This window comes from Lampetra fluviatilis, chromosome 4 (genome assembly GCF_964198595.1).
Source record: "Lampetra fluviatilis chromosome 4, kcLamFluv1.1, whole genome shotgun sequence".
In the NCBI taxonomy this organism is placed as follows: Eukaryota; Metazoa; Chordata; class Hyperoartia; order Petromyzontiformes; family Petromyzontidae; genus Lampetra; species Lampetra fluviatilis.
This window is the reverse complement of record NC_136278.1, coordinates 16,292,250-16,307,249: the sequence shown is the minus strand read 5'-3', so window position 1 is coordinate 16,307,249 and position 15,000 is coordinate 16,292,250.

Here is a 15,000-nt window from a genome sequence, read left to right as displayed (position 1 = left end):
CACGTGCACTCAAAAAAGTCAAAATTTGTACACATAGACCCCATCAAACGGGAGAAATTGGCCCGGATTGCTCTCATGTGCGTTACGGGGCATCGTTTCTCTCGCGCCGAATTCTCTCGAGCTGGGAAATCGCTCATTTTTGCGTCGCCAAATATCGTACGAACGCCGTGAAACTTCCACAGGCTTTTTCAGCAGATTTGCACCTGCACTCAAAAAAGTCAAAATTTTTACACATAGACCCCATCAAACGGGAGAAATTGGCCCGGATTGCTCTCATGTGCGTTACGGGGCATCGTTTCTGTCGCGCCGAATTCCATCGAGCTGGGAAATCGCTCATTTTTGCGTCGCCAAATATCGTACGAACGCCGTGAAACTTCCACAGGCTTTTCCAGCAGATTTGCACGTGCACTCAAAAAAGTCAAAATTTTTACACATAGACCCCATCAAACGGGAGAAATTGGCCCGGATTGCTCTCATGTGCGTTACGGGGCATCGTTTCTCTCGCGCCGAATTCTCTCGAGCTGGGAAATCGCTCATTTTTGCGTCGCCAAATATCGTACGAACGCCGTGAAACTTCCACAGGCTTTTTCAGCAGATTTGCACGTGCACTCAAAAAAGTCAAAATTTTTACACATAGACCCCATCAAACGGGAGAAATTGGCCGGGATTGCTCTCATGTGCGTTACGGGGCATCGTTTCTCTCGCTCCGAATTCCATCGAGCTGGGAAATCGCTCATTTTTGCGTCGCCAAATATTGTACGAACGCCGTGAAACTTCCACAGGCTTTTTCAGCAGATTTGCACGTGCACTCAAAAAAGTCAAAATTTTTACACATAGACCCCATCAAACGGGAGAAATTGGCCGGGATTGCTCTCATGTGCGTTACGGGGCATCGTTTCTCTCGCGCCGAATTCCATCGAGCTGGGAAATCGCTCATTTTTGCGTCGCCAAATATCGTACGAACGCCGTGAAACTTCCACAGGCTTTTCCAGCAGATTGGCACGTGCACTCAAAAAAGTCAAAATTTTTACACATAGACCCCATCAAACGGGAGAAATTGGCCCGGATTGCTCTCATGTGCGTTACGGGGCATCGTTTCTCTCGCGCCGAATTCTCTCGAGCTGGGAAATCGCTCATTTTTGCGTCGCCAAATATCGTACGAACGCCGTGAAACTTCCACAGGCTTTTTCAGCAGATTTGCACCTGCACTCAAAAAAGTCAAAATTTTTACACATAGACCCCATCAAACGGGAGAAATTGGCCCGGATTGCTCTCATGTGCGTTACGGGGCATCGTTTCTCTCGCGCCGAATTCCATCGAGCTGGGAAATCGCTCATTTTTGCGTCGCCAAATATCGTACGAACGCCGTGAAACTTCCACAGGCTTTTTCAGCAGATTTGCACGTGCACTCAAAAAAGTCAAAATTTTTACACATAGACCCCATCAAACGGGAGAAATTGGCCCGGATTGCTCTCATGTGCGTTACGGGGCATCGTTTCTCTCGCGCCGAATTCTCTCGAGCTGGGAAATCGCTCATTTTTGCGTCGCCAAATATCGTACGAACGCCGTGAAACTTCCACAGGCTTTTTCAGCAGATTTGCACGTGCACTCAAAAAAGTCAAAATTTGTACACATAGACCCCATCAAACGGGAGAAATTGGCCGGGATTGCTCTCATGTGCGTTACGGGGCATCGTTTCTCTCGCTCCGAATTCCATCGAGCTGGGAAATCGCTCATTTTTGCGTCGCCAAATATCGTACGAACGCCGTGAAACTTCCACAGGCTTTTTCAGCAGATTTGCACGTGCACTCAAAAAAGTCAAAATTTTTACACATAGACCCCATCAAACGGGAGAAATTGGCCGGGATTGCTCTCATGTGCGTTACGGGGCATCGTTTCTCTCGCGCCGAATTCCATCGAGCTGGGAAATCGCTCATTTTTGCGTCGCCAAATATCGTACGAACGCCGTGAAACTTCCACAGGCTTTTCCAGCAGATTTGCACGTGCACTCAAAAAAGTCAAAATTTTTACACATAGACCCCATCAAACGGGAGAAATTGGCCCGGATTGCTCTCATGTGCGTTACGGGGCATCGTTTCTCTCGCGCCGAATTCTCTCGAGCTGGGAAATCGCTCATTTTTGCGTCGCCAAATATCGTACGAACGCCGTGAAACTTCCACAGGCTTTTTCAGCAGATTTGCACCTGCACTCAAAAAAGTCAAAATTTTTACACATAGACCCCATCAAACGGGAGAAATTGGCCCGGATTGCTCTCATGTGCGTTACGGGGCATCGTTTCTCTCGCTCCGAATTCCATCGAGCTTGGAAATCGCTCATTTTTGCGTCGCCAAATATCGTACGAACGCCGTGAAACTTCCACAGGCTTTTCCAGCAGATTTGCACCTGCACTCAAAAAAGTCAAAATTTTTACACATAGACCCCATCAAACGGGAGAAATTGGCCCGGATTGCTCTCATGTGCGTTACGGGGCATCGTTTCTGTCGCGCCGAATTCCATCGAGCTGGGAAATCGCTCATTTTTGCGTCGCCAAATATCGTACGAACGCCGTGAAACTTCCACAGGCTTTTCCAGCAGATTGGCACGTGCACTCAAAAAAGTCAAAATTTGTACACATAGACCCCATCAAACGGGAGAAATTGGCCGGGATTGCTCTCATGTGCGTTACGGGGCATCGTTTCTCTCGCTCCGAATTCCATCGAGCTGGGAAATCGCTCATTTTTGCGTCGCCAAATATCGTACGAACGCCGTGAAACTTCCACAGGCTTTTCCAGCAGATTGGCACGTGCACTCAAAAAAGTCAAAATTTGTACACATAGACCCCATCAAACGGGAGAAATTGGCCCGGATTGCTCTCATGTGCGTTACGGGGCATCGTTTCTCTCGCGCCGAATTCTCTCGAGCTGGGAAATCGCTCATTTTTGCGTCGCCAAATATCGTACGAACGCCGTGAAACTTCCACAGGCTTTTTCAGCAGATTTGCACCTGCACTCAAAAAAGTCAAAATTTTTACACATAGACCCCATCAAACGGGAGAAATTGGCCCGGATTGCTCTCATGTGCGTTACGGGGCATCGTTTCTCTCGCTCCGAATTCCATCGAGCTTGGAAATCGCTCATTTTTGCGTCGCCAAATATCGTACGAACGCCGTGAAACTTCCACAGGCTTTTCCAGCAGATTTGCACCTGCACTCAAAAAAGTCAAAATTTTTACACATAGACCCCATCAAACGGGAGAAATTGGCCCGGATTGCTCTCATGTGCGTTACGGGGCATCGTTTCTGTCGCGCCGAATTCCATCGAGCTGGGAAATCGCTCATTTTTGCGTCGCCAAATATCGTACGAACGCCGTGAAACTTCCACAGGCTTTTCCAGCAGATTGGCACGTGCACTCAAAAAAGTCAAAATTTGTACACATAGACCCCATCAAACGGGAGAAATTGGCCGGGATTGCTCTCATGTGCGTTACGGGGCATCGTTTCTCTCGCGCCGAATTCTCTCGAGCTGGGAAATCGCTCATTTTTGCGTCGCCAAATATCGTACGAACGCCGTGAAACTTCCACAGGCTTTTTCAGCAGATTTGCACGTGCACTCAAAAAAGTCAAAATTTTTACACATAGACCCCATCAAACGGGAGAAATTGGCCCGGATTGCTCTCATGTGCGTTACGGGGCATCGTTTCTGTCGCGCCGAATTCCATCGAGCTGGGAAATCGCTCATTTTTGCGTCGCCAAATATCGTACGAACGCCGTGAAACTTCCACAGGCTTTTTCAGCAGATTTGCACGTGCACTCAAAAAAGTCAAAATTTGTACACATAGACCCCATCAAACGGGAGAAATTGGCCCGGATTGCTCTCATGTGCGTTACGGGGCATCGTTTCTCTCGCGCCGAATTCTCTCGAGCTGGGAAATCGCTCATTTTTGCGTCGCCAAATATCGTACGAACGCCGTGAAACTTCCACAGGCTTTTTCAGCAGATTTGCACCTGCACTCAAAAAAGTCAAAATTTTTACACATAGACCCCATCAAACGGGAGAAATTGGCCCGGATTGCTCTCATGTGCGTTACGGGGCATCGTTTCTGTCGCGCCGAATTCCATCGAGCTGGGAAATCGCTCATTTTTGCGTCGCCAAATATCGTACGAACGCCGTGAAACTTCCACAGGCTTTTCCAGCAGATTTGCACGTGCACTCAAAAAAGTCAAAATTTTTACACATAGACCCCATCAAACGGGAGAAATTGGCCCGGATTGCTCTCATGTGCGTTACGGGGCATCGTTTCTCTCGCGCCGAATTCTCTCGAGCTGGGAAATCGCTCATTTTTGCGTCGCCAAATATCGTACGAACGCCGTGAAACTTCCACAGGCTTTTTCAGCAGATTTGCACGTGCACTCAAAAAAGTCAAAATTTTTACACATAGACCCCATCAAACGGGAGAAATTGGCCGGGATTGCTCTCATGTGCGTTACGGGGCATCGTTTCTCTCGCTCCGAATTCCATCGAGCTGGGAAATCGCTCATTTTTGCGTCGCCAAATATCGTACGAACGCCGTGAAACTTCCACAGGCTTTTTCAGCAGATTTGCACGTGCACTCAAAAAAGTCAAAATTTTTACACATAGACCCCATCAAACGGGAGAAATTGGCCGGGATTGCTCTCATGTGCGTTACGGGGCATCGTTTCTCTCGCGCCGAATTCCATCGAGCTGGGAAATCGCTCATTTTTGCGTCGCCAAATATCGTACGAACGCCGTGAAACTTCCACAGGCTTTTCCAGCAGATTGGCACGTGCACTCAAAAAAGTCAAAATTTGTACACATAGACCCCATCAAACGGGAGAAATTGGCCGGGATTGCTCTCATGTGCGTTACGGGGCATCGTTTCTCTCGCTCCGAATTCCATCGAGCTGGGAAATCGCTCATTTTTGCGTCGCCAAATATCGTACGAACGCCGTGAAACTTCCACAGGCTTTTCCAGCAGATTTGCACCTGCACTCAAAAAAGTCAAAATTTTTACACATAGACCCCATCAAACGGGAGAAATTGGCCCGGATTGCTCTCATGTGCGTTACGGGGCATCGTTTCTCTCGCGCCGAATTCTCTCGAGCTGGGAAATCGCTCATTTTTGCGTCGCCAAATATCGTACGAACGCCGTGAAACTTCCACAGGCTTTTTCAGCAGATTTGCACGTGCACTCAAAAAAGTCAAAATTTTTACACATAGACCCCATCAAACGGGAGAAATTGGCCCGGATTGCTCTCATGTGCGTTACGGGGCATCGTTTCTCTCGCGCCGAATTCCATCGAGCTGGGAAATCGCTCATTTTTGCGTCGCCAAATATCGTACGAACGCCGTGAAACTTCCACAGGCTTTTTCAGCAGATTTGCACCTGCACTCAAAAAAGTCAAAATTTTTACACATAGACCCCATCAAACGGGAGAAATTGGCCCGGATTGCTCTCATGTGCGTTACGGGGCATCGTTTCTCTCGCGCCGAATTCTCTCGAGCTGGGAAATCGCTCATTTTTGCGTCGCCAAATATCGTACGAACGCCGTGAAACTTCCACAGGCTTTTTCAGCAGATTTGCACGTGCACTCAAAAAAGTCAAAATTTTTACACATAGACCCCATCAAACGGGAGAAATTGGCCGGGATTGCTCTCATGTGCGTTACGGGGCATCGTTTCTCTCGCTCCGAATTCCATCGAGCTGGGAAATCGCTCATTTTTGCGTCGCCAAATATCGTACGAACGCCGTGAAACTTCCACAGGCTTTTTCAGCAGATTTGCACGTGCACTCAAAAAAGTCAAAATTTTTACACATAGACCCCATCAAACGGGAGAAATTGGCCGGGATTGCTCTCATGTGCGTTACGGGGCATCGTTTCTCTCGCGCCGAATTCCATCGAGCTGGGAAATCGCTCATTTTTGCGTCGCCAAATATCGTACGAACGCCGTGAAACTTCCACAGGCTTTTCCAGCAGATTTGCACCTGCACTCAAAAAAGTCAAAATTTTTACACATAGACCCCATCAAACGGGAGAAATTGGCCCGGATTGCTCTCATGTGCGTTACGGGGCATCGTTTCTCTCGCGCCGAATTCTCTCGAGCTGGGAAATCGCTCATTTTTGCGTCGCCAAATATCGTACGAACGCCGTGAAACTTCCACAGGCTTTTTCAGCAGATTTGCACGTGCACTCAAAAAAGTCAAAATTTGTACACATAGACCCCATCAAACGGGAGAAATTGGCCCGGATTGCTCTCATGTGCGTTACGGGGCATCGTTTCTCTCGCGCCGAATTCTCTCGAGCTGGGAAATCGCTCATTTTTGCGTCGCCAAATATCGTACGAACGCCGTGAAACTTCCACAGGCTTTTTCAGCAGATTTGCACCTGCACTCAAAAAAGTCAAAATTTTTACACATAGACCCCATCAAACGGGAGAAATTGGCCCGGATTGCTCTCATGTGCGTTACGGGGCATCGTTTCTGTCGCGCCGAATTCCATCGAGCTGGGAAATCGCTCATTTTTGCGTCGCCAAATATCGTACGAACGCCGTGAAACTTCCACAGGCTTTTCCAGCAGATTTGCACGTGCACTCAAAAAAGTCAAAATTTTTACACATAGACCCCATCAAACGGGAGAAATTGGCCCGGATTGCTCTCATGTGCGTTACGGGGCATCGTTTCTCTCGCGCCGAATTCTCTCGAGCTGGGAAATCGCTCATTTTTGCGTCGCCAAATATCGTACGAACGCCGTGAAACTTCCACAGGCTTTTTCAGCAGATTTGCACGTGCACTCAAAAAAGTCAAAATTTTTACACATAGACCCCATCAAACGGGAGAAATTGGCCGGGATTGCTCTCATGTGCGTTACGGGGCATCGTTTCTCTCGCTCCGAATTCCATCGAGCTGGGAAATCGCTCATTTTTGCGTCGCCAAATATCGTACGAACGCCGTGAAACTTCCACAGGCTTTTTCAGCAGATTTGCACGTGCACTCAAAAAAGTCAAAATTTTTACACATAGACCCCATCAAACGGGAGAAATTGGCCGGGATTGCTCTCATGTGCGTTACGGGGCATCGTTTCTCTCGCGCCGAATTCCATCGAGCTGGGAAATCGCTCATTTTTGCGTCGCCAAATATCGTACGAACGCCGTGAAACTTCCACAGGCTTTTCCAGCAGATTGGCACGTGCACTCAAAAAAGTCAAAATTTGTACACATAGACCCCATCAAACGGGAGAAATTGGCCGGGATTGCTCTCATGTGCGTTACGGGGCATCGTTTCTCTCGCTCCGAATTCCATCGAGCTGGGAAATCGCTCATTTTTGCGTCGCCAAATATCGTACGAACGCCGTGAAACTTCCACAGGCTTTTCCAGCAGATTTGCACCTGCACTCAAAAAAGTCAAAATTTTTACACATAGACCCCATCAAACGGGAGAAATTGGCCCGGATTGCTCTCATGTGCGTTACGGGGCATCGTTTCTCTCGCGCCGAATTCTCTCGAGCTGGGAAATCGCTCATTTTTGCGTCGCCAAATATCGTACGAACGCCGTGAAACTTCCACAGGCTTTTTCAGCAGATTTGCACGTGCACTCAAAAAAGTCAAAATTTTTACACATAGACCCCATCAAACGGGAGAAATTGGCCCGGATTGCTCTCATGTGCGTTACGGGGCATCGTTTCTGTCGCGCCGAATTCCATCGAGCTGGGAAATCGCTCATTTTTGCGTCGCCAAATATCGTACGAACGCCGTGAAACTTCCACAGGCTTTTTCAGCAGATTTGCACGTGCACTCAAAAAAGTCAAAATTTGTACACATAGACCCCATCAAACGGGAGAAATTGGCCCGGATTGCTCTCATGTGCGTTACGGGGCATCGTTTCTCTCGCGCCGAATTCTCTCGAGCTGGGAAATCGCTCATTTTTGCGTCGCCAAATATCGTACGAACGCCGTGAAACTTCCACAGGCTTTTTCAGCAGATTTGCACCTGCACTCAAAAAAGTCAAAATTTTTACACATAGACCCCATCAAACGGGAGAAATTGGCCCGGATTGCTCTCATGTGCGTTACGGGGCATCGTTTCTGTCGCGCCGAATTCCATCGAGCTGGGAAATCGCTCATTTTTGCGTCGCCAAATATCGTACGAACGCCGTGAAACTTCCACAGGCTTTTCCAGCAGATTTGCACGTGCACTCAAAAAAGTCAAAATTTTTACACATAGACCCCATCAAACGGGAGAAATTGGCCCGGATTGCTCTCATGTGCGTTACGGGGCATCGTTTCTCTCGCGCCGAATTCTCTCGAGCTGGGAAATCGCTCATTTTTGCGTCGCCAAATATCGTACGAACGCCGTGAAACTTCCACAGGCTTTTTCAGCAGATTTGCACGTGCACTCAAAAAAGTCAAAATTTTTACACATAGACCCCATCAAACGGGAGAAATTGGCCGGGATTGCTCTCATGTGCGTTACGGGGCATCGTTTCTCTCGCTCCGAATTCCATCGAGCTGGGAAATCGCTCATTTTTGCGTCGCCAAATATCGTACGAACGCCGTGAAACTTCCACAGGCTTTTTCAGCAGATTTGCACGTGCACTCAAAAAAGTCAAAATTTTTACACATAGACCCCATCAAACGGGAGAAATTGGCCGGGATTGCTCTCATGTGCGTTACGGGGCATCGTTTCTCTCGCGCCGAATTCCATCGAGCTGGGAAATCGCTCATTTTTGCGTCGCCAAATATCGTACGAACGCCGTGAAACTTCCACAGGCTTTTCCAGCAGATTGGCACGTGCACTCAAAAAAGTCAAAATTTGTACACATAGACCCCATCAAACGGGAGAAATTGGCCGGGATTGCTCTCATGTGCGTTACGGGGCATCGTTTCTCTCGCTCCGAATTCCATCGAGCTGGGAAATCGCTCATTTTTGCGTCGCCAAATATCGTACGAACGCCGTGAAACTTCCACAGGCTTTTCCAGCAGATTTGCACCTGCACTCAAAAAAGTCAAAATTTTTACACATAGACCCCATCAAACGGGAGAAATTGGCCCGGATTGCTCTCATGTGCGTTACGGGGCATCGTTTCTCTCGCGCCGAATTCTCTCGAGCTGGGAAATCGCTCATTTTTGCGTCGCCAAATATCGTACGAACGCCGTGAAACTTCCACAGGCTTTTTCAGCAGATTTGCACGTGCACTCAAAAAAGTCAAAATTTTTACACATAGACCCCATCAAACGGGAGAAATTGGCCCGGATTGCTCTCATGTGCGTTACGGGGCATCGTTTCTCTCGCGCCGAATTCCATCGAGCTGGGAAATCGCTCATTTTTGCGTCGCCAAATATCGTACGAACGCCGTGAAACTTCCACAGGCTTTTTCAGCAGATTTGCACCTGCACTCAAAAAAGTCAAAATTTTTACACATAGACCCCATCAAACGGGAGAAATTGGCCCGGATTGCTCTCATGTGCGTTACGGGGCATCGTTTCTCTCGCGCCGAATTCTCTCGAGCTGGGAAATCGCTCATTTTTGCGTCGCCAAATATCGTACGAACGCCGTGAAACTTCCACAGGCTTTTTCAGCAGATTTGCACGTGCACTCAAAAAAGTCAAAATTTTTACACATAGACCCCATCAAACGGGAGAAATTGGCCGGGATTGCTCTCATGTGCGTTACGGGGCATCGTTTCTCTCGCTCCGAATTCCATCGAGCTGGGAAATCGCTCATTTTTGCGTCGCCAAATATCGTACGAACGCCGTGAAACTTCCACAGGCTTTTTCAGCAGATTTGCACGTGCACTCAAAAAAGTCAAAATTTTTACACATAGACCCCATCAAACGGGAGAAATTGGCCGGGATTGCTCTCATGTGCGTTACGGGGCATCGTTTCTCTCGCGCCGAATTCCATCGAGCTGGGAAATCGCTCATTTTTGCGTCGCCAAATATCGTACGAACGCCGTGAAACTTCCACAGGCTTTTCCAGCAGATTTGCACCTGCACTCAAAAAAGTCAAAATTTTTACACATAGACCCCATCAAACGGGAGAAATTGGCCCGGATTGCTCTCATGTGCGTTACGGGGCATCGTTTCTCTCGCGCCGAATTCTCTCGAGCTGGGAAATCGCTCATTTTTGCGTCGCCAAATATCGTACGAACGCCGTGAAACTTCCACAGGCTTTTTCAGCAGATTTGCACCTGCACTCAAAAAAGTCAAAATTTTTACACATAGACCCCATCAAACGGGAGAAATTGGCCCGGATTGCTCTCATGTGCGTTACGGGGCATCGTTTCTCTCGCTCCGAATTCCATCGAGCTTGGAAATCGCTCATTTTTGCGTCGCCAAATATCGTACGAACGCCGTGAAACTTCCACAGGCTTTTCCAGCAGATTTGCACCTGCACTCAAAAAAGTCAAAATTTTTACACATAGACCCCATCAAACGGGAGAAATTGGCCCGGATTGCTCTCATGTGCGTTACGGGGCATCGTTTCTGTCGCGCCGAATTCCATCGAGCTGGGAAATCGCTCATTTTTGCGTCGCCAAATATCGTACGAACGCCGTGAAACTTCCACAGGCTTTTCCAGCAGATTGGCACGTGCACTCAAAAAAGTCAAAATTTGTACACATAGACCCCATCAAACGGGAGAAATTGGCCGGGATTGCTCTCATGTGCGTTACGGGGCATCGTTTCTCTCGCGCCGAATTCTCTCGAGCTGGGAAATCGCTCATTTTTGCGTCGCCAAATATCGTACGAACGCCGTGAAACTTCCACAGGCTTTTTCAGCAGATTTGCACGTGCACTCAAAAAAGTCAAAATTTTTACACATAGACCCCATCAAACGGGAGAAATTGGCCCGGATTGCTCTCATGTGCGTTACGGGGCATCGTTTCTGTCGCGCCGAATTCCATCGAGCTGGGAAATCGCTCATTTTTGCGTCGCCAAATATCGTACGAACGCCGTGAAACTTCCACAGGCTTTTTCAGCAGATTTGCACGTGCACTCAAAAAAGTCAAAATTTGTACACATAGACCCCATCAAACGGGAGAAATTGGCCCGGATTGCTCTCATGTGCGTTACGGGGCATCGTTTCTCTCGCGCCGAATTCTCTCGAGCTGGGAAATTGCTCATTTTTGCGTCGCCAAATATCGTACGAACGCCGTGAAACTTCCACAGGCTTTTTCAGCAGATTTGCACCTGCACTCAAAAAAGTCAAAATTTTTACACATAGACCCCATCAAACGGGAGAAATTGGCCCGGATTGCTCTCATGTGCGTTACGGGGCATCGTTTCTGTCGCGCCGAATTCCATCGAGCTGGGAAATCGCTCATTTTTGCGTCGCCAAATATCGTACGAACGCCGTGAAACTTCCACAGGCTTTTCCAGCAGATTTGCACGTGCACTCAAAAAAGTCAAAATTTTTACACATAGACCCCATCAAACGGGAGAAATTGGCCCGGATTGCTCTCATGTGCGTTACGGGGCATCGTTTCTCTCGCGCCGAATTCTCTCGAGCTGGGAAATCGCTCATTTTTGCGTCGCCAAATATCGTACGAACGCCGTGAAACTTCCACAGGCTTTTTCAGCAGATTTGCACGTGCACTCAAAAAAGTCAAAATTTTTACACATAGACCCCATCAAACGGGAGAAATTGGCCGGGATTGCTCTCATGTGCGTTACGGGGCATCGTTTCTCTCGCTCCGAATTCCATCGAGCTGGGAAATCGCTCATTTTTGCGTCGCCAAATATCGTACGAACGCCGTGAAACTTCCACAGGCTTTTTCAGCAGATTTGCACGTGCACTCAAAAAAGTCAAAATTTTTACACATAGACCCCATCAAACGGGAGAAATTGGCCGGGATTGCTCTCATGTGCGTTACGGGGCATCGTTTCTCTCGCGCCGAATTCCATCGAGCTGGGAAATCGCTCATTTTTGCGTCGCCAAATATCGTACGAACGCCGTGAAACTTCCACAGGCTTTTCCAGCAGATTGGCACGTGCACTCAAAAAAGTCAAAATTTGTACACATAGACCCCATCAAACGGGAGAAATTGGCCGGGATTGCTCTCATGTGCGTTACGGGGCATCGTTTCTCTCGCTCCGAATTCCATCGAGCTGGGAAATCGCTCATTTTTGCGTCGCCAAATATCGTACGAACGCCGTGAAACTTCCACAGGCTTTTCCAGCAGATTTGCACCTGCACTCAAAAAAGTCAAAATTTTTACACATAGACCCCATCAAACGGGAGAAATTGGCCCGGATTGCTCTCATGTGCGTTACGGGGCATCGTTTCTCTCGCGCCGAATTCTCTCGAGCTGGGAAATCGCTCATTTTTGCGTCGCCAAATATCGTACGAACGCCGTGAAACTTCCACAGGCTTTTTCAGCAGATTTGCACGTGCACTCAAAAAAGTCAAAATTTTTACACATAGACCCCATCAAACGGGAGAAATTGGCCCGGATTGCTCTCATGTGCGTTACGGGGCATCGTTTCTCTCGCGCCGAATTCCATCGAGCTGGGAAATCGCTCATTTTTGCGTCGCCAAATATCGTACGAACGCCGTGAAACTTCCACAGGCTTTTTCAGCAGATTTGCACCTGCACTCAAAAAAGTCAAAATTTTTACACATAGACCCCATCAAACGGGAGAAATTGGCCCGGATTGCTCTCATGTGCGTTACGGGGCATCGTTTCTCTCGCGCCGAATTCTCTCGAGCTGGGAAATCGCTCATTTTTGCGTCGCCAAATATCGTACGAACGCCGTGAAACTTCCACAGGCTTTTTCAGCAGATTTGCACGTGCACTCAAAAAAGTCAAAATTTTTACACATAGACCCCATCAAACGGGAGAAATTGGCCGGGATTGCTCTCATGTGCGTTACGGGGCATCGTTTCTCTCGCTCCGAATTCCATCGAGCTGGGAAATCGCTCATTTTTGCGTCGCCAAATATCGTACGAACGCCGTGAAACTTCCACAGGCTTTTTCAGCAGATTTGCACGTGCACTCAAAAAAGTCAAAATTTTTACACATAGACCCCATCAAACGGGAGAAATTGGCCGGGATTGCTCTCATGTGCGTTACGGGGCATCGTTTCTCTCGCGCCGAATTCCATCGAGCTGGGAAATCGCTCATTTTTGCGTCGCCAAATATCGTACGAACGCCGTGAAACTTCCACAGGCTTTTCCAGCAGATTTGCACCTGCACTCAAAAAAGTCAAAATTTTTACACATAGACCCCATCAAACGGGAGAAATTGGCCCGGATTGCTCTCATGTGCGTTACGGGGCATCGTTTCTCTCGCGCCGAATTCTCTCGAGCTGGGAAATCGCTCATTTTTGCGTCGCCAAATATCGTACGAACGCCGTGAAACTTCCACAGGCTTTTTCAGCAGATTTGCACCTGCACTCAAAAAAGTCAAAATTTTTACACATAGACCCCATCAAACGGGAGAAATTGGCCCGGATTGCTCTCATGTGCGTTACGGGGCATCGTTTCTCTCGCGCCGAATTCCATCGAGCTGGGAAATCGCTCATTTTTGCGTCGCCAAATATCGTACGAACGCCGTGAAACTTCCACAGGCTTTTTCAGCAGATTTGCACCTGCACTCAAAAAAGTCAAAATTTTTACACATAGACCCCATCAAACGGGAGAAATTGGCCCGGATTGCTCTCATGTGCGTTACGGGGCATCGTTTCTCTCGCGCCGAATTCTCTCGAGCTGGGAAATCGCTCATTTTTGCGTCGCCAAATATCGTACGAACGCCGTGAAACTTCCACAGGCTTTTTCAGCAGATTTGCACGTGCACTCAAAAAAGTCAAAATTTTTACACATAGACCCCATCAAACGGGAGAAATTGGCCCGGATTGCTCTCATGTGCGTTACGGGGCATCGTTTCTGTCGCGCCGAATTCCATCGAGCTGGGAAATCGCTCATTTTTGCGTCGCCAAATATCGTACGAACGCCGTGAAACTTCCACAGGCTTTTTCAGCAGATTTGCACGTGCACTCAAAAAAGTCAAAATTTGTACACATAGACCCCATCAAACGGGAGAAATTGGCCCGGATTGCTCTCATGTGCGTTACGGGGCATCGTTTCTCTCGCGCCGAATTCTCTCGAGCTGGGAAATCGCTCATTTTTGCGTCGCCAAATATCGTACGAACGCCGTGAAACTTCCACAGGCTTTTTCAGCAGATTTGCACCTGCACTCAAAAAAGTCAAAATTTTTACACATAGACCCCATCAAACGGGAGAAATTGGCCCGGATTGCTCTCATGTGCGTTACGGGGCATCGTTTCTGTCGCGCCGAATTCCATCGAGCTGGGAAATCGCTCATTTTTGCGTCGCCAAATATCGTACGAACGCCGTGAAACTTCCACAGGCTTTTCCAGCAGATTTGCACGTGCACTCAAAAAAGTCAAAATTTTTACACATAGACCCCATCAAACGGGAGAAATTGGCCCGGATTGCTCTCATGTGCGTTACGGGGCATCGTTTCTCTCGCGCCGAATTCTCTCGAGCTGGGAAATCGCTCATTTTTGCGTCGCCAAATATCGTACGAACGCCGTGAAACTTCCACAGGCTTTTTCAGCAGATTTGCACGTGCACTCAAAAAAGTCAAAATTTTTACACATAGACCCCATCAAACGGGAGAAATTGGCCGGGATTGCTCTCATGTGCGTTACGGGGCATCGTTTCTCTCGCTCCGAATTCCATCGAGCTGGGAAATCGCTCATTTTTGCGTCGCCAAATATCGTACGAACGCCGTGAAACTTCCACAGGCTTTTTCAGCAGATTTGCACGTGCACTCAAAAAAGTCAAAATTTTTACACATAGACCCCATCAAACGGGAGAAATTGGCCGGGATTGCTCTCATGTGCGTTACGGGGCATCGTTTCTCTCGCGCCGAATTCCATCGAGCTGGGAAATCGCTCATTTTTGCGTCGCCAAATATCGTACGAACGCCGTGAAACTTCCACAGGCTTTTCCAGCAGATTGG